The following is a 21,861-nucleotide window of genomic DNA, read 5'->3' as shown; positions in this document are numbered from 1 at the left end:
TTCTTTCTTTCTTTCTTTCTTTCTTTCTTTCTTTCTTTCTTTCTTTCTTTCTTTCTTTCTTTCTTTCTTTCTTTCTTTCTTTCTTTCTTTCTTTCCTCTCTCTCTTTCATTTGAATGCATTGAAGTGACATTGGTTAATAAAATTATATGGATTTCAGGTGTACAGTTGAAATATATAATACATGACCTACATATTACAATGTGTTCATTACTCCAAGTCAAGTTTCCTTCTATCACCATTTATAAATCCTGCACCTTATTCTAACTCTCCCCAGCCTCCATTCCCTCTGGTAATCACCACATTTTTGTCTGTGTCTATGAATTTTTTTGCCTAATCCTTTCAACATTTTCATTTTTTAAATTTAATTTATTTTAATTGTTGTTCAAGTACAGTTTTATGTCTTTTACTCTCAACCCACCCCACGCCCCAGTGTTCCCCACCTCCCTCTCATTTCCACTGCCCTTAGTTCTTATCCATGTGTCCTCCACACGTGTTCCTGTAAATTCTTCCCCATTTCCCCTGAAATTCCCTCCCCTCTCCCTGCTGGTCACTGTCCCCCTATTCTCTATTTCAGTGTCTTTGGTTATATTTTGCTTGCTTGTTTGTTTTGTGTTTTAGGTCCCTGTTAAAGGTGAGATCACATGGTATTTGTCTTTCACTGCCTGGCTTATTTCACTCAGCATAATGCTTTCTAGTTCCATCCATGCTGTTGCAAAGGGTAGTAGCTCCTTCTTTCTTTCTGCTGCATAGAATTTCATTGTGTAAATGTACACAAAATATTGGCAAACAACATCCAACAATATATTAAAAAGATCATATACCATGACCAAGTGGGATTCATTACAGGGATGCAAGGATGGTTCAATATTCGCAAATTGGTAAATGTAATACGTCACATAAACAAAAGCAAAGACAAAAATCATATGATCATATCAATAGATGTGGAAACGCATTTGATAAAGTACAGCACCCATTTATGATAAAAACACTCAGTAAAGTGGGGGTAGAGGGAGCATTCCTCAACATAATAAAGGCCATGTATGAGAGACCTATAGCCAATATCATACTAAATGGGCAAAAACTAAACTCTTTTCTACTAAGATCAGGAACAATACAAGGTTGTCCACTTTCCCTGCTTCTTTCCAATATAGTGTTGGAAGTTTTAGCCACAGTGATCAGACAAGAAAAGGAAATAAAAGGCATCCAAATTGGAAAGGAGGAAACAAAACTGTCTTTGTTTGCAGATATGATAGTGTACATAGAAAATCCTATAGTCTCCACCAAAAAACTGCTCAACCCTTCAACATTTTCAACCAGCCCCACAACCTCCCTCCTCTAAATGCTTTCAGTCTGTCCTTTGTATCTATGGGAGTGTTTTTTCTATTTTGTTTGCCAGGTTTTTTTGTTCATTAAATTTCACATGTACATGAAATCATATACTATTTTTCTTTCTCTCACTGGCTTATTGCATTTAGCATAATACTTTCCACATCCATCCATGCTATCATAAAAGGTAGATTTCCTCCTTTTTGATAGCTGTGTAGTATTTCATTGTATAAAAGCACCACAGCTTTTTAAAAATTAGTTGTTTTTCAAGTACAGTTTTCTGTCTATTCTCCCATCCCAGCCCACCCCGCCCCATGCTCCCCACCTCCCTCCCATTTCCATACCCCTTAGTTATTGTCCCTGTGTCCTTTATACTTGTTTCTCTAAATCCCTCCCATTTTTCCCCTTAAATTCCCTTCCCTCTCCCCTCTGGTCACGGTCCCCTTGTTCTCTATTTCAGTGTCTGTGTTTTTATTTTGCTTGCTTGCTTGTTTTGTTGTTTAGCTTCCTGTTAAAGGTGAGATCATATGGTATTTGTCTTTCAATACCTGGCTTATATCTCTCAGCATAATGCTTTCCAGTTCCATCCATGTTGTTGTAAAGGGTAGTAGCTCCTTTCTTTCTGCTGCATAGAATTTCATTGTGCATATGTACCACAATTTTTTGATCCATTCATTTACTGATGGGCACCTAGGTTGCTTCCAACTCTTGGCTATTGTAAATTGTGCTGCTATGAACATTGTGGTGCATAGGTTCTTTGAAATTGATGTTTTAGGATTCTTAGGATATAATCCCAGCAGTGGAATTGCTGGGTCAAAAGGCAGGTCCATTTTTATTTTTCTGAGAAAATTCCATACTGTTTTCCATAATGGTTGTACCAGTCTGCAATCCCACCAACAGTGAACTAAGGCCCCCTTTTTCCCACACCCTCTCCAACATTTGTTTTTTGTTGCTTTGTTTATGATAGTCATCCTGACTGGTGTAAAGTGGTATCTCATTGTGGTTTTAATTTGCATTTCTCTGATAGCTAGCGATATTGAGCATCTCTTTATGTGCCTCTGGATATTCTGTATGTCCTCCTTGGAGAAGTGTCTGTTCAAGTCCTTTTCCCATTTTTTAATTGGGTTATTTGTCTTCTTACAGTGGAGTTGTGTAAGTTCTTTGTATATTTTGGAGATTAAACTTTTGTCTGAGGTATCGTTGGCAAATATATTTTCCCATACAGTTGGTTGCCCTTTTATTTTAATACTGTTTTCTTTAGCCATGGAGAAGCTTTTTATTTTGATGAGATCCCATTTGTTTATTCTTTCCTTTATATTCCTTGCTCTAGGGGACATATCAGTATAAAAGTGGCTGCGTGAAATATCTGAGATTTTCCTGCCAATGTTCTCCTCTAGGACTTTAATGGTTTCAAGGCTTATATTTAAGTATTTTATCCACCTTGAATTTAATTTGGCGTATGGTGTAAGTTGGTGCTCAAATTTCATTTTTTTGCATGTAGCTGTCCAGCTTTTTTATCCACTCATGTACTGATGGACATTTGGGCTGCTTTCAAATCTTGGCTATTGTAATAACATTTCAATGAGTATAAGGATGTACATATTCTTTCAATCAAGTTTTTCAGGATTCTCTGATTATATTCCCAGGTGTGGAATATTTGAGTCATAAGGCAGTTTCATTTTTAATTTTGGGGGCATCTTTCATTATGTTTTTTATTGTGGTTGTAACAAATAGCATTTCTACCAACAATGCACATATGGAGATTCCCCCTTTTCCACATCCTTTACAACACTGGTTTGTTGTTTTATTGATGACAGCCATTCTGATGAATGTGAGATATCTCACTGTGGTTTTAATTTACATTTCTCTGATGATTAGTGGTGTTGAACATTTTTTCATATGTCTGTTGACCATCTTTATGTCTTCTTTGAAGAAGTATCTATTTAGGTCCTTCGCCCTATTTCTAATTGATTGTTTGTATTTTGTTGTTGAGATTTGTAAAGTATTTATAAATTTGGATATTGACCTCTTATCAGATGTATTATTGGCAAATATGTTCTTCCATTCAATAAATTGTTTTTCATTTGGTGATAGTTTCCTTTGTTGTGTAAGTTTTTAGTTTAATGCAATGCAATTTGTTTATTTATATTTATATTTTTATTTTCCTTGCTCTAGGAGATATATCAGGAAAAATATTGCTACAAATGTCTGAGCCTTTACTGCATATGTTTACTTCTATGATTTTTAGGAACTTAAGTGTAACATTTAAACCTTTAATCCATTCTAATTTTATTCTTGTTTGTGGTGTAAGAGGGTGGTCTGAGAAGTAGAAAGCCTGAGCAGACCAATAACAGCTGGTAAAATTGAAGCAGTAATCAAAAAGAAAAAAACACACAAAAAAACCTGGTACACAAAAGCCCTAGCCCAGATGGTTTCAGAGGAGAGTTTTACAGAACATTTAAGGTAGAGCTAATACCTATCCTTCTTAAGATATTCCAAAAAATCCAAGAAGCAGGAAGACTCCAAAACTCTTTTTATTAGGATAGCATCATCTTAATCCCCAAACCAGATAAAGACACAAAAAAGAAACAAAACTACAAGCCAATATCACTGATGAACATAGACACTAAAATTCTCAACAAAATCTTAATATGTTGCCATATCCAGCAACATATTAAAAAGATTATATTCCATGATCAAGTGGGATCCATTGCAGGGATGCAAAGATGATAAAATACTCACAAATAAATAAACATAATACATTACATAAACAAAAGGAAATACAAAAATCACATAATTACCTACTGATGTGAATCAATAGATATGGAAAAAGAATTTGATAAGGTATAGTGATCATTTATGATAACCACACTCAGCATAGTAGGAGTAGAGGGAGCATACCTCAACATAATAAAGGCCATATATGAGAAACAGGTAGCCAACATCATAATCAAAAGGCAAAAACTAAAAGCTTTCTCACGAAGACCAGAAATATTACAAGTGTGTCCACTTTCACCACTTATATTCAACATAGTACTGGAAATTCTAACCACAGTAATCAGACAAGAAAAAGAAATAGAAGGCATCCAAATTGGAAAGGAGTAATATAGCCATTACTGTTTTCAGCTGACATGATATTATACATAGGAAATTCTATAGACTCCACTGAAAAAACTACTTGACCTAATACATGAATTTGGCAAAACAGTGGGATATAAAGTCAATATTCAAAAATCAAAGGCAGTTTTTGTACACCAACATTGAAGTATCAGAAACAGAAATTAAAAAAAAAATTCTAGTTGCTATAGCAATAAGAAAAAAAATGGACCCAGGAATAAACCTTACCAAGGAGGTAAAAGACCTGTACTCAGAAAACTACACAACACTGAAGAAATAAATTCAGGAATACACAAATAAATGGAAGCATATACTCTGTTTATGGACTAGAAGAATTAACATAATCAAAATGTCCATACTACCCAAGCAATTTATGGATTCAATGCAATTCCTATTAAAATAGCAGTGACATATTTCACAGATACAGGACAAACATTTCAAAAATTTATATGAAACCATAAACAACCACAAATAGTTTCAGGAATTTTGAGAAAGAAGAACTAAGTAGGATAGATCACAATACCTGATATCAAATTATATTACAAGTCCACTGTATTTAAAACAGTCTGGTACTGGCATAAGAACAGATGCATAGATGCAAAGAAATAGAACAGAGAGCCCAGAAATAAACTCATGTCTCTATGGTCAATTAATATTTGACAAAGGGGACAGGACCATAAAACAAACTAAAAATAGCATCTTCAATAAACTGTGTTGGGAGAATTGGACTGGTACATGCACAAAAATGAAACTGGATCAACAACTTACACTATACACAAAAATAAACAAATGATGAATAAAAGACTTAAATATAAGTAGTGATGCCATGAAAGTCCTATAGGAGAACATAGGCAGGAAAATTTCAGATATTCCATGGAGCAATATTTTTACCAATATGTCCCCCAGAACAACAGATGTAAATGAATAATAAACAAATGGGATCTCATCAAATTAAAAAGCTTCAGCACAACTAAAGACAATATCAGAAAAATTAAAAGGGAACAAACCATATGGAAACATATACTCGCCAGTGATAAACTCAAGGACAAGGGTTTGATTTCCAAAATAGATAAAGAACGCATACAACTCCACACCAGGAAGAAAAACAATCCCATTATAAAATGGGCAAAGGACCTGATAGACACTTCTCCAAGGAGGATGTATAAATGGCCCACTGATATATGAAAGGATGCTCAGTATCACTAACCATCAGAGAGATACAAATTAAAACCACAATGAGATACCACTTTACATTGGTCAGAATGGTCATCATAACCTTATCAACAAACAATAAGTATTGGCAAAGTTGTAGAGAAAAGAGGCTCTAGTACACTATTGATGGGAATGCATACAGGTTTAGCCACTTTGGAAAACAGTATGTAATTTCCTCAAAAACCTAAAAATGAAACTACCACTGGACCCATTAATTCCACTGCTGGGATTACACACTAAGAATCCTAAAACACCAATTCAAAAGAACCTATGCACCCCAATATTCACAATGGCTTTATTTACAACAGCCAAGTGTAGGAAACAGCCGAGGTACCCATATGTAAAAGAGATCAAGAGACTGTATTACATTTACATAATGGAAATACTATGAAGCAGAAAGAAGGAACTCCTGTCCTTTGCAAGAGTATGGATGGATCTGGAATAAGCCAGGTGGTAGAAGACACATTTCTGGAAGTGAAATAAGCCAGGTGGTGAAAGACAAATGTCATATGATCTCACCTATAAGTGGAATCTAATCAGCAAAATAAACAAGTGAGCAAAATAGAACTAGAGACATGGAAAGAAAGAACTAACTGACAGTGACAGGAGGGGAGGGCAAGTGGGTTAACAGGGGGTAGATGGGGAAGGATCAAGTCATGGAAATTGTATAAAGGACCAATGGACAAAGACAATGGGGTGGAGGTTTGAATGTGGAAGGGGGGATGGGAAAGTCAGGGGAGAGTAATGGGAGATAATGGAAACAATTGTGATTGAACAATAATAAAAAAAAAAGAAGTTGGGGTAGCTCAGTGGATTGAGCGTGGGCCTGCGAACCAAAGGATCGTGGTTCCATTCCTAGTCAGGGCACATGCCTGGGTTGCAGGCCAGTTTCCGGCAGAGAACACACCAGAGGTAACCATACATTGATATTTATCTCCCTCTCTCCTTCCCTTCCCATCTAAAGATAAATAAATAAAATCTTTTTTTTTTAAAGTGTAACTCTAAAAAAAAGTTGGCCTATTTTCAATTTTTTGTAAGTATCTGTTCGATTTTCCCAATATCATTTATTTAATAGACTATCTTTACCCCATTCCACATTCTTACCTCCGTTGTCAAATATTAATTGACCATAAATTTGTACTTTTATTTCTGGGCTCTCTATTCTGTTCCATAATCTATATGTCTTCTCTCTTTTAAAATGATTTTATTTCTTTATTCTTAGATATAGGGGAAAGGAGGGAGAGAGAGAAACATCAACGTGTGGTTGCCTCTTGCTTACCCACTGCTGGGGACCTTGCCTGCAACACAGACCTGTGCCCTGGTCTGGGAATCAAACTGGAGATACTTTGATTCACAGGCAGGCACTCATTCCACTGAGCCACACCAGCCAGAGCTCTATATGTCTGTTCTTATGCTAGTGCTAGGCTATTTTGATTAGTATAGCCTTGTAATATAGTCCTCCAACTTGTATGTCTTTCTTAAGATTGTTGTGGTTATTCTGGGTGTTTTGTGGTTCCATATAAATTTTTGAAATATTTGTTTTAGTTCTATAAAATATGAAAGTGATATTTTTCTAGAAATTGCTTTGCATGTATAGATCATTGTAGGCAATATGAATATTTTAATGATGTTAATTTTTCCTATCTATGTACACCATATTTATATCTTCCACTTATTTGTATCTACTTCAGTTTTTTCTTCAGTGTATTATATTTTCCTAGTACAGAATTTTTTCATCTTTGGTAAAATTTGTTTCTAAGAATTTTATTTTATGATGTAATTATAAATGGGATGATTTTCTTAGTTTCTTTTTCTAAAAGATTGTTATTGGTATATATCAATGCAACTGATTTCTGGATATTAAATATGTATCTGGAATTCATTTATTAGTTCTAGTATTTTTTGGTAGAATCTTCAGGTTTTCTCTATATACAGTAATGTATTCTGTAATAATGAGAGTTTTACTTCTTCCTTTCCAATTTTGATATCTTTTACTTCTTTTCTGATTGTTGTGTCTAGGACTTCTATTTACTATGTTTAATAAGACTGGTGAAAGCAAACATCTTTGTCTCATTCCTGATCTTAAGGGAAACATTTAGTTTTTGTTCATTGAATGTGATGTTGACTGTGGGTTTATCATATATGGCCTTTATTACATTATGGTATGTTCTTTCTATTCCCACTTTGCTGAGAGCTTTTATCTTAAATTAGTGTTGGACTTTATAAAAATATTTTCTGTCTCTATTAATATGGTCATATAATTTTTACCCTTTATTTGGTTTATGTGATATATCACATTTATTTATTTGCAGTTATTATACCAAACTTGCATATCTGGAATGAATCCAGGTTGATCATAGTGCATGATAACTTTTATGTATTGCTGGATCTGGTTTGCTAATATCTTGTTGAGGATTTTAGTACCTATATTCATCAGGGATATTAGCCTATAATTTTTTCCTTAATAGTATCTTTAAAAGTCACTCTTTTAATATTATTTTTATTATATTTTTCATTACCATTTATCCCTCCATATCCTCTTGCACCTCCAGTCACTCCTTCCTCCCCACAGTCACCACACTACTGTTGTTGTCCACGAGCTCTTTCTTTATAGTTTTCTTCTTTGTTTGATCCCACCATTCATCCCCAGGTCCTAGAGCTGTCAACCTGCTCTTTATCAATGAATCTGTCTTTATTTTGCTTGGTAGTTCAGTTTATTCATTAGACTCCACATATGAGTGAAATTACATGGTAATTTTTTCTCTTACTGAATTATTTCACTCAGCATAATGTTCTCCAGGTCCATCCATGAGAATAAAAAGTCATGTCATCAGCTAGTAGACCATATATTCAAACCACATATTTGATAAAGGACTTGTATTCAAAACACTAAGAGAAAAATAAATAAGAAAACTAAGTAATCTATATTGTTATAAACACCTCACTGAATAATAAACACAAATGGGTAAATAAGGATATAAACATGTTCAACATTATTTGTCTTGAGAAATTGAAAACATTTTGAGATACCACTATGCACCTATTATAATGGCTAAAATTTAAAAAAAAAACAATGCCAAATGCTAATGAGAATGTGGGACAACAGAAACTCTTTCATTGCTAGTGAAAACATAAAATATTACAGTCACTTTTGAAGACAGTTTGGTCATTTCTCAAACAGTTAAACAGTCCTATGCAATGCAACAATTGTGTTCCATAGTAATTATTCAATTAATTTAAAAATTATGTGTATTCAGAGGAGCTTTGTTCATATTTGCCCCATATTCAAGCAACCAAAATAGGTGAATGGATAAGTAAGATGTGTATCAGAAAATGGAATATTATTCAGTGGTAAAGAGAAGTAAACTATTAAGCAACACAAAGACATAGCAGAAACTTAAATAAATAAATAAATATTTTTAAGTTGAAGCCAGTATGGAAAGACTATATATTATGCAATTCCAATAAGACATTCTGGAAAAGGTAAGATGATAGGGACAGTAAAATGAGCAATGGGTGCCAATGGTTCAAGTTAGAATATAGAGATTAATAAATAAAGTACAAGGCATTTTAGGGTACTCAAACTATTTTTATAATACTGCATTAATGAATACATAGCATTATGTATTTGTTAATATTTACACAACTTTATTGCGCCAATAGTAAATTTCAATGCATTCAAGTTTATTTTAAATTAAAAACAAATTGTTTTTGCAGACCTTAGGATATCAGTAAAAAAACAACAGACTATTGCACTGTATTTTTGCAATGAAAAAAACCTCCAACAAGTGAAACATCTTTTAAAAAGGGTTGGGGGAAAGTACTGCTCAAATGAACTTTTCAAATAAGTGACGTCTGTAATGCTGTAGGCCAAAAGAATTACAAGTTATTATTGTACTTTAGTTACTAAAGTTTGTCCCATTAGACCCTAATGAGTTAACAATTCTGATACTACTATACATGTTCACTGAAATTTAAAAAAGCAAATAAATAAATAAATGGCATATGGTGAGAAACAGGTTCCTTGCTGTTGTAGGTTTTTCAGGTAAGCAAGGGGAAGAATCTAGTATGATTCATATGGATCATTGGAGAAATTAGTATTAATTTGTGCTTTGTTTATAATATATACAGATTACTATATGTAGAAATATTTATAGATACGTTTATAGACATATGGTGTTCTGTGAGCTGAGAGTGCTTAAAAGAAGTTATAGCTCATCATATCTTGGTTTCTAATATAATTTTTCAATAATAAGTGCTAGGGTTACTTGAAGACTTGGTTGATTCTAGGATGGGGACAAAGTTATAAGATAAGCCTGGAGCACTATATAGGGTCAGAATTTTTAAAAACTGCAAAAACTAATAAGTCCCATTGATGATGTATGCTATTTTTTTCAAATATTTTGGTTACATTGAGCCAGGTACAGTGCTAGTTTCCCGGGTTGATTTATCTCTTTTAACCCCTGTAATCAGTAATTCCCAGGAATGCAAATTGGATAATTTACCTGGGTCATTATAAAGCATACTATATTTTAGAGGGCAACATCATAGCTCAGGTAAGTTACAGAACTAGGAATTAGACAAAAAGCTGTGTAACTCCCAATTTCACTTTTTTTCCAAATGAAACTTGAGGCTCCTATGTTGGGATATCACACTCAGAATTATTAAGTTGGGCCCGTGACAGATTCAAAACAAGGAACATTTATATTCTCAGGAAGTGTAATACATGTTTTAAAGTAAAAATAAAGTTTTACTGTCTCTCTGAGTTGAAGGTCCATTATTATTTTGAAGACAATCTCTGAATTTTGGCACTGCCAGATGGACTGACTTTTAACAAAATTTATTATGTAGTAAGTTATGTTATGGTGCTGGATTAGAGAAGCAATAACTATTAGATCATAATAAAGAAGTATCTTAGGCACTGGAAAAATATGATTCACTCATCCTGAGTGGCAATTGTCCCCAATTCTATATAGGGTTTCATGTTAAAGATAAATTTAACAATGATGCACAGAAGCCAAATTCTCTGCAATCCATGAGCTGTGCTCATTGATGTTACTCATAAATAAGTAATTTTATTCACAAATGGATACTTGCTCATGCAAATTAATGAAAATTGCAAAATAAATTATATCAGCATCCAAGAAAACCCTATACTCTTCCAATCATGTCTAATACATTCTCAATTGTAGTTAGTGATTTTCAAAATATCATGAAAAAACTTTTTTTAGTATAAAGATTTACCTTAATATTTTAAATATTGTAGCTTTTATTTTCTCCCATATTTTTAGAAAATACTGAATGTATAATTGTTAAAATAACCATGTGACCATTTTCTGCACAATCAGTGTATCGTTAGAGACAGCTGTTCTCATCTGTTTTTAGCAACCTATACAATTTTAATCTCATTTAAAATTAGTTTAAGCATTGATGCTTGAAACAAAATAAAACTTGGAGATCAGAGTTTCATACAGATGCACATGAGCTTATAAGATATTGCTTGTCAACACAAATCTTCCATTTTCCATTTGAAATGTATCTTCTTGATAATCACCACCGAGAAAACATCTATAAATACTCAATTATTCTTTCACCATGATTTTGCTGCATTCACAAGAATTTTTTTTTGCACCAGGCCAGGCCTCTGGCTGACAGGCTTGGTCTCATCACAGCTAGGCAGAATTTTATTTTTAAAAATATAAAATTAAAAATTAATTCAAAATTATTATTCATTAATCAAAAAAGTGGTGTTCAGTGGTGCTTCTCCCCATGCTTTGGGTCAGTACATAATTTAATATGAGGCTATTCACTTTTATTTTCCTTATTATTTTTTAAAGATTTTATTTATTTATCTTTAGAGGGTAAGGGAAGGAGAGAGGGAGAGAAATATCAATGTATTGTTGCCTCTCATGTGTCCTCTGCTGGGAACTGGCCTGCAAACCAGGCATGTGCCCTGATTAGAAATTGAACTGCAATCCTTTGGTTTGCAGGCCCATACTCAATCCACTGAGCTACACGAGCCAGGGCTATTTTCCTTATTTTCATTTTACCTTTTTTTTTAAAGATTTTATTTCTTTATCTTTAGAGGGGAAGGGAAGGAGAGAGGGAGAGAAACATCAATGTACGGTTGCCTTTCGTGCATCCCCTGCTGGGAATTGGTCTGTAGGGAACCAGCCTGCAGCCCAGGCATGTGCCCTGACTGGGAATGGAACCATGCTTGTCTGGTTCACAGGCCCACGCTCAATCCACTGAGCTACACCAGCCAGGGCTATTTTCATTTTAATTTATAAAATTAATGAGGTTTTATGTACAATGATATGACATGTGATAAGTAGTTTCTTCTGTTTCTGTAGTACAAAAATAGTAAAATGTCAAATGCAGGTCTAAATGACACTAGATGCAATAGTCATATGGACCTAATTCTGGTCATTTGAATTTTCCCATTATCATTATCCTTTTAAATAATTTGTATGACTATTTATTTCTTACACACAGAGCACTATCTTCTTTAGTCTGTTGTTTTTTTATATGTGCATTGTTTTGTCCATGGACTTTGAATTAGAGTTTTGCATGAATGTGCTCAGTTGTTAAAAGGGAATTGTATTTGGCCACCAATACATAATGCTTGGAATGTTTCCAGATGGCCACACTGATTTTTCACTGTTCTGCTACACAATGTAGATTGTTTTAGGGCTGTCATTGGGATATTTCTAGAGATAAAATAACTTTAAACCATTTGGCCTTTCTTATCTATTGTTTCTAGTTATTTTAAATGTCTATTACAGCACTAACAAGAGTTTTCTATAGAAAAATAAAAGCAAAACACACACACAAAAAAACCCTTATAGACTCATATTTCTAAGGAAGGTTCCCTTTCCAAGGAATATTATCTTTTTGATTTACCATACTTTTGTGCTTCTAAAAAAGGTTGAAATTTTGTAATAGTGAAAAAAAAACTGTTACATTTATCCTTAAAACAAAGAGTAAGTGAACTATAATTTTACTCATGTTTACTTAAGAATAGGTCTAAAAATTAGAGGTGGAACATAAATTTGAATATTTATAAACCTTTACTGTCTAGTTAAAAGTAAATAAATGAAACTTTTAAAATGATTTTTTAATTCTAGGAAGATCATTTATTTTAACTGATACCTGTGTTCTTTACTTTTTGCCTGTATTAAGTTCATTAATCCGCTTATACAAATACTCAGATAGCTATTCTTCACTATAATTTTTCTGTTATATATCCAACTCAAATTATAAAAGTAAAACTCTTTCTGGAGAAAAAGAATAAATGTGTTAAGTATGTAAGTACTGACACATATATTAAGTATGTAAGTATGTAAGTACTGATACACATATACTTAACACACATGTGTTAAGTATATAAATCTGAATTTATAACAATAGCACTGGGATTACCAATGTTCTGGCCCATAAGTGATTTGTTAGACTTTCTTTTGTTCACTTTTCTGCTTATTAAACTACCAGAGTATAAAACTTCTTTTTTTTTTTTTGTTTCTAGTCAACTCTATCCTTTATTTATTTTTTTTAATTTATTTTTTTAAATTGATTATGCTGTTACAGTTGTTCTATTCCCCCCTTCATTCCCCTCCACCCTGCCCCCCATCCCCACCATTACCCCCCTTTAGTTTATGTCCATGTGTCTCAAGTCCTTTAGGTTCTATATTTCCCATGCTATTCTTGCCCCCCCCATCTATTTTCTATCTACTGTCTATGCTACTTATTTTTTGTACCTTCTCCCCCCATCTCCCCCTCCCACTCCCCTGTTGCTAACCCTCCTTGAGATCTTCATTTCTATGTTTCCACTCCTGATCTAGCTGTTCAGAGTATAAAACTTCTTAAAGGAACTAACTATGCATTATTCACAAGTGTATTTCCAAATGATCCAGGATAGTTTCTGAACCATAAATAAATGATGTAGGCATTCAATATTTTGAAAAAATTAACAAAATGTTTTTTTAAATTCAACTCTGTAACCAAGTGATAAAGAAAAGTTGCAAATGTGAACTGTTCATTCAACTATATTAAATATTAATTTCTCAGACAAAATTGTCAGAATTTAAGACAGAACATTTAAACAGATATCACAATATAATAAAGTCAAATTGGAGAAAGGATTGTAATATTTCTAACCAAATATATCTTAAAAGTATAGATAGTAACTGAGTGGTAATAGAAATTTTTTTTCCTGTCATGTTTGAGTAGATGTAAAGGGGAAAACACATTGATATATAAAAGAAATATTTGAAGGAACAGGCCACCAAAAACATTAACCTATCAAGGTTTCAAGTTTCTTGAAAATAATATAAAGTAACATCTTATAAATCAAAAAACTAATTGTAAAAAGAAAATCAGAAAATATAAGAGGAGATCTACTTGTGATTTATTTGGAATTTCTTCTTTGATTTAGGTAAAAATGTCTTTTGTAGTTGAGATTAATCATCACAAGATTAATGGCACACTTAGATAAGTACTTGAATGTTTTTTCCAGCTAGTTTCTTTCCATATCTGCCCTTAGAATTGCACTAATAAATTACCTATAACTTATTACAGTCACATAAATAGTTAATAAATGCAAACATAAAGAATCTTTTCTCACAGTTGTTTTTTTTCTTTTTACTACAAATATCCTTGGTGATCTCATCTCTTCAGAGAGTTTTGGGTACTATCAGTGATGGGCAACTACAGTTTTACCCTAAATTTCTATCCTTAAAATTAATTAAATGTCCTCCTTCTTCACCAAAGCTCCTAACAACTTTTTATACTGGGCCTGATTTGGGATATCTTAAGGTTGGTATTGTATAGCTTTTAAACTTATTTTGGGTCCAATTCCTAAACTATCTCTACTTCAAATTAATATCTATTAAAATTAAATTCTGCTCTAATTCCTAAACTAATTTTGCAGGTACCAGAAAAATTCAAAGCCAGAAAAAAAAGGAGAATTTCACCAAAGATTTACAATGTGGAAAGGGAGAAAATAAAGTAATGTCACCAAAATTTCACCCCTTATTTTCAGTCATGCAACTTTTAATAGAATTATTCAATGAGACTTAATATCCATGAAAAAGTGCAGTGTGGGGTGTGTAGAGAGAATTTTTCACTAATAATTCTACTGGAGACATCCCTAAAGAGAAGGTGCGCACCAGAGATGGGAAATAGAAACAAACAAAAAATTAAATCAAGATTTAATCAGTCAATTTCTGTTTAACATAGCAGCCTACATTAGCAATAATTTATTCTGAGTGGCTCATAGTATAACTGTAAAAACATACATGTTGCGAAATGGTTTCTAGCTGAGGAAGTAAAAATTATGTAATTAGTCATTCATAGAAACATGGTTAAGATGAAAACCTTTGCAAACAGCAATCTATTCTTTTATGGGTCAATTAATTTCCACTCCATCTAAAAATATATATATTTAAGTGTTATCCTCAAGTAACTACAATGAATTATATATGAAGAACTGTGTATAAACAGTATCTAAATAAAGATGTTAAAAAAAAGAAAATAGACTCCCATTTCAAGCAAATCACAATGAGGTTGAGGGCAAAGCTAACTACCTACCAACAAGAATTTTTGTTGAATTGAAATTGATCCTGATTATGTTCCTGAATCACATTAGAGGGTTCTCACTAAGATGAAGGTCAGGTGTGTGAGGAGTGAAATAAATCTGAAAAAGTTCTCAAAGAAGATGAAAATAGGGCTAAATCTCTAAAAATGAAGGAGGCCAAACATAAAAGAAATTAGAAATTGTCATCCTAGTGAGTAGGGGGACACTCTACCAGAGACAGTTTCGTCTCCAAATGATTTTGGAGGTAGGACAATTTTTGAAATAAAGTAGAAAGCAAAACCTATTGCAATCAGAAAATGTGTGGTTTAAACTGAGTTAATATTTCGCTATACATAATATGATTTCAGAGCATAAACTTGTCACTTATTAATCACAAATTTGTATATATTTGTTTCTTTGAGAATTTAAGAAAGATAAACTCAGTGAAAAATTGTATCTTTAAAATAGTATTTAATTTATTTTTAAAGATTTTTTATTTAATCATTTTTCAATTACAGTATTCTGTCTTTTACTCCTATCCCAGGTCACCTGCCATGCCCCCCACCTTCTCCCATTTCCACCCCCCTTAGTTGTTGCCCAAGTGTCCTTTATACTTGTTCCTGTAAATCCTTCCACTTTCCCACCTGAAATTCCCTCCCCTCTCCCCTCCGGTCGATGTCCCTCTGTTCTCTATTTCAGTGTCATTGTTTTTATTTTGCTTGCTTGCTTATTTTGTTGTTTAGCTTCCTGTTAAAGGTGAGATCATATGGTATTTGTCTTTCACCACCTGGATTATTTCACTCAGCATAATGCTTTCCAGTTCCATCCATACTGTTGCAAAAGGGAGGAGCTCCTTCTTCTTTCTGATGCATAGAATTCCATTGTGTATATGTACCATAATATTTTGATCCATTCATTTACTGATGGGCACCTAGGTTGCTTCCAGGTCTTGGCTATTGTAAATTGTGCTGCTATGAACATTGGGGTGCATAGGTTCTTTTGGATTGGTGTTTTAGGGTTTTTAGGATATAATCCTAGCAATGGAATTGCTGGGTCATAAGGCAGGTACATTTTTAGTTTTCTTAGAAAATTTCATACTGTTTTCCATAATGGTTGTACCAGTCTGAAATTTCACCAACAGTGAACTAGGGTCCCCTTTTCCCCACAACCTCTCCAACATTTGTTGTTTGTTGCTTTGTTTATGATAGCCATCCTGACTGGTGTAAAGTGGTATCTCATTGTGATTTTAATTTGCATCTCTCTGATAGCTAATGATATTGAGCATCTTTTCATGTGTCTCTAGATCCTCTGTATGTCCTCCTTGGAGAAGTGTCTGTTCAAGTCCTTTTCCCATTTTTTAATTGGGTTATTTGTCTTCTTAGAGTGGAGTCGTGTAAATTCTTTGTATATTTTGGAGATTAAACCTTTGTCGGAGGTATCGTTGGCAAATATGTTTTCCCATACAGTTGGTTGTCTTTTTATATTAATACTATTTTTTTTAGCCATGCAGACGCTTTTTCTTTTGATGAGATCCCATTTGTTTATCCTTTCCTTTATAACCCTTGCTCTAGGGGACATATCAGTAAGACAGTTGTTGAGTGAAATATATGAGATTTTCTTGACAATGTTCTCCTCTAGGATTTTAATGATGTCATGGCTTATATTTAAGTCTTTCATCCACCATGAATTTATTTTGGTGTATGGTGTAAGTCTGTGCTTAAGTTTTATTTTTTTGCATGTAGCTGTCCAGTTCTCCCAACACCATTTGCAGCAAAGTGGGAATAGAGGGAGGATTCCTCAATATAATAAAGGCCATATATGTGAGACCTACAGCCAACATCATACTCAATGGGCAAAAACTAAAATCTTTTCCATTAAGATCAGGGACAAGACAAGGATGTCCACTTTCACCACTTCTATTCAATATAGTACTGGAAGTTTTATCCACAGCTATCGGACAAGAAAAGGAAATAAAAGGCATCCGAATAGGAAAGGAGGAAACAAAACTATCACTGTTTGCAGATGACATGATTGCGTACATGGAATATCCTATAGACTCTACTCAAAAATTGCTCAAACTAATAAATGAATTTGGTAAAACGGCGGGTTACAAAGTCAATATCTGGAAATCAAAGGCATTTCTATATACTAACAATAAATCAGCAGAAGCAGAAATCAAGAAAAAATACTATTTGATATAGCAAAAACAAAAATAAAATATCTGGGAATAAACCTAACCAAGGAGGTAAAAGACCTGTATGCAGAAAACTACACAATACTGAAGAAAGAAATCAAGGAAGACACAAAAAATGGAAATATATACCTTGTTTATGGATTGGAAGAATTATCATCAAAATGTCCATACTACCCAAAGCAATTTACAGATTCAATGCAATACCTATTAAAGTACCAATGGCATATTTCACATACATAGAACAAACACTTAAAAAATTTATATGGAACCATAAATGACCCAAAATAGCAGCTGCAATTTTGAGAAAGAAGAACAAAGTAGGAGGGATCACAATACCTGATATCAAACTGTATTACAAGGCCACTGTAATCAAAACAGCCTGGTACTGGCATAAAAATAGGCACACAGACCAATAGAACAGAACAGAGACCCCAGAAATAAACCCAACTCTCTACACTCAATTAATATTTGACAAAGGGAACATTAACATAAAATGGAGTAAAAATATTATTTTAAATCTTGTTTTAATCATACTTGGAGTCATATAAAATTTATCAGAGTATATGTTTTTCTCAGGGCCCTTATGAAATATACAACAGAGTATGCTTCAAAGATATACTGTAAACACTCTTCTAAAAGATGAGCTAGTTTTGCTTCTTCCTTAGGCTTGAATTGTACTTGAAAATTATGCCACTTAAGGTTAAGTTTGTTGACTTTAAGAATCAACTAGATGCTCACTTTGTAAGAGAAAACCCCAAAATTGATCAGTGCTAGTATTTTAATACAAATATTGTGCACCAACATATGATCGAGGTTGCATTATTTTGATTTTTTAAAAATATTTTATTTATTTATCTTTAGAGGGGAAGGGAAGGAGACAGGGAGAGAAACACCAATGTTTGGTTGCCTCTTGTGAGTCCCCTGCTGGGAAATGGCCTGCAACCCAGGCATGTGCCCTGACTGGGAATCGAACCGTGATCGTGCGGTTTGCAGGCTTGGGCTCAGTCCACAGAGCTGCACCAGCCAGGGCTATTGTGATGCTTTTATCATGGATTAATATCTTCAGTAGAAAGTAAAATATATTTAATAAAAATAAACATTAAAATGTTATAAGTTCAAAAACTGTTATTTATTTTAAAAGATATATGAGAAAGCATAACACTGAAATCAAAAGCATAAATTTTAGAGTCACTCTAGTTTGATTTTAAAATTTTATTCTATCTTTGTCTAGTTGTGTACAGTTTTTCAAAATGCCCTAGAATTTCTCTGCTTTTTTTTTTATTTATTAAAGGAGGGTATCAAAACATAGTCTTAACATTATAGTAATAAAATAGGATAATACAAAAGTGCTTACTAGGCAAAAAAAAGCTTTCTAATTTAACTTTAATTTAGTTATTATTTTGTTTTCTAGAACTTGGTAAATTAAACTAATGACAAGATATTTTTCTGTATTTTTCATAAATATATGGTAGCAGAGAGGTTGAAAATATTTACTAGGATCGGTTTGATGGAATTTTAATATGAGCTTCACTATTTACCAGATTTGTACTAAGCAATTTAAGCTCTCTGGACCACAGTTTGTTATGTGTAAAGTGGGTAAATAGTTAACTATAGTGGCAGAAATTGAAAAACACGTTAAATGTAATATGGAAAAACCACTGAGCACTAGTATGTGATCTATAAATGTAAAAGTTTATAACTCCCTATATCACAGCATTATGATAAGCAAGAAATTATGCATCAATGATCACCCTCAGAAACTTGAAAAAACAGAAAGAGACCTGCAGTAATTTCCAATACAGGTGGTGCTTTCAGACAAAAGCTTTAGAATATTTGTTCCAGTTAAGGTCAAGTAGAAAAATATGCAACTTTTTTTTCATGATAATACTGGAATTTTATTTGCATGGGGTTGTTTTGTTTGTTTGTTTTATTTATTTAATTGTTGTTTAATTACAGTTTTCTGTTTTTTACTCCCATCCCAGCCCACCCCCACCCCATGCTCCTCACCTCCCTCCATTTTCCAACCCCCTTAGTTGTTGTCCATGTGTCCTTTATACTACTTCCTGTAAATCCTTCCTGTTTTCTTCTGAAATTCCTTTCCTTGTCCCCTCTGGTCACTATCAGCCTGTTCTCTATTTCAGTGTTTTTGGTTATATTTTGCTTGCTTGTTTGTTTTGTTGTTTAGATTCGTGTTAAAGGTGAAATCATATGGTATTTGTCTTTCACCACCTGGCATATTTCACTCAGTATAATACTTTCCAGTTCCATCCATGCTGCTGCAAAGGGTAGGAGCTCCTTCTTTCTTTCTGCTGCATAGAATTTCATTGTGTATATGTACCATAGTTTTTAGATCCATTCATTTACTGATGGGCACCGAGGTTGCTTCCAACTCTTGGCTAAGAAGACAAACAACCCAATTTAAAAAGTGGGCAAAGGACTTTTCTCCAAAAAGAACAGACATTTCTCCAAAAAGGACATACAGAAGATCCAGAGACACATGAAAAGAAGCTCAATATCACTAGCTATCAGAGAAATGCAAATTAAAACCACAATGAAATACAACTTTACACCGGTCTGGTCAGGATGGCCATCACAAAACAAAGCAACAGACAACAAATGTTGGAGAGGTTGTGGGGAAAAGGGGACCCTAGTTCACTGTTGGTGGGATTGCAGACTGGTACAACCACTATGGAAAACAGTATGGAATTTTCTAAGAAAACTAAAAATAAATCTGCCTTTTAACCCAGCAATTCCACTGCTAGGATTATATCCTAAGAACCCTGAAACACCAATCCAAAAGAACCTATGCACTCCAATGTTCATAGCAGCAAAATTTACAATAGAAAAATATGCAACTTTAAAGTTTAGCACAGTGTGGGAAATATTTCTAAAAATTCAAAAAATAAGTTTATTATTAAATCAAACTGAGAAATTCATTCACTTATTTAGCAGCCTAATAGATATAACTAAAGAAGACATTTAATTGGAAGATAGGTAAGAAGAAACTATTTGGGCCATGACTGGTGTGGCTCAGTGGGTGGGCATAGCCCCACATTCTGAATGGTTGCCAGTTTGATTCTAGTCAGGGTATGTATACATTTCAGTCCCTATGCATTTCAATTCCCTGGTTGGGAGCATCAATGTTTCTGTCTCACATTGATGATTTTCTCCCGGTTTCTCTCCTTTCCTTTCTCTGTCTCTAAAAACAAACATATAAAATCTCTTAAAAAGAAACTATTTGAAATGAAGCACTGAGAAAAAAGAAGGAAATACCTAAATATAAATATGAGATAGATGGTGTTCAGTAAGAATTTCTATCATATGGTTATTGGAGTCCTAGGAGTAAAAGGCAGAGAAGATAGACAGGTAAAGTGATGTTTGAAAGGCAATTGCAGAATTTTTTAATGTTATAAAGAACATCAATTTACAGATTCAAGAAGCCATACAACACCTAAAATTTTGTAAAACAAAGAAGAAAAAATACACTTCTAATCATATGGTAAAACAAACAAAAAAAGCAACAAGAGATATAATATTTGAAAGCTGACTACTCTAGATCAAAATATGTAAGACAAAAGAAAGTGAGATTATATAATTCATGTATTAAAATAAGCCAATATTGTGTGTAAAAATTTCTACCTGAAATTTAATGTTAATTAAAATATCAACTTGACAAGCGATAAATAAACAAGGAGAATAAATCACTAGTAGACCCATACTAAATGAAGAAATATCATTGGTGCTTTTCAGGCTGAGAGAAAAAAACTTGGATGGCTGGAGATAGAGGAACAAATGAACAATGGAATGGTAAATGTGATAAAATTTAAATAGCTAAAATATATGTTATCATATTAATAATAAAATATTACTATGCCATCACATGTAAGTTGGCTTGCTATTTTTGAATATTATATAAATTAAATGTTTTGTTTCATATCTGAAATATTAATTTTACTCAGTGATAATTTTTAAAAATATTTATTTTTGGTAGGTATTAGTAGTTCATTAATTTTCATTACTGATATTATTCCTTTGTATGAATATGCCATGAATAATTTATTTCAGTATTGAAATATTGGGGTATTTCACATGGAATCACTGCATTTCAAGACACAAATGTACACAAAAATGTTGATAGTCTTTTATTAGACACTAATGCAAAAATATAGATGTACTCCATAGCTCCACTTTTTATAATAAGGAAATTACAAAAACTTGATGCACTTCATTGTGCTTTTAATTTGCATCTCTCTGATAGCTAGTGATGCTGAGGATCCTTTCATATGTCTCTGGGCCCTCTGTGTGTCCTCATTGGAGAAATGTTTAATAAGGTCCTTTGCCCATTTTTTAATTGGATTGTTTGTCTTCCTGGTGTGGAATAGTGTGAGGTCTTTATATATTTTGTATATCAAACCTTTCTCTGAGGTGTCATTGGCA

The sequence above is a fragment of the Artibeus jamaicensis genome, unplaced genomic scaffold, assembly GCF_021234435.1.
Source record: "Artibeus jamaicensis isolate MK-2021 breed Jamaican fruit bat unplaced genomic scaffold, CSHL_Jam_final contig_559, whole genome shotgun sequence".
Classification (NCBI taxonomy): domain Eukaryota; kingdom Metazoa; phylum Chordata; class Mammalia; order Chiroptera; family Phyllostomidae; genus Artibeus; species Artibeus jamaicensis.
Note: the sequence above shows the minus strand (reverse complement) of the source record.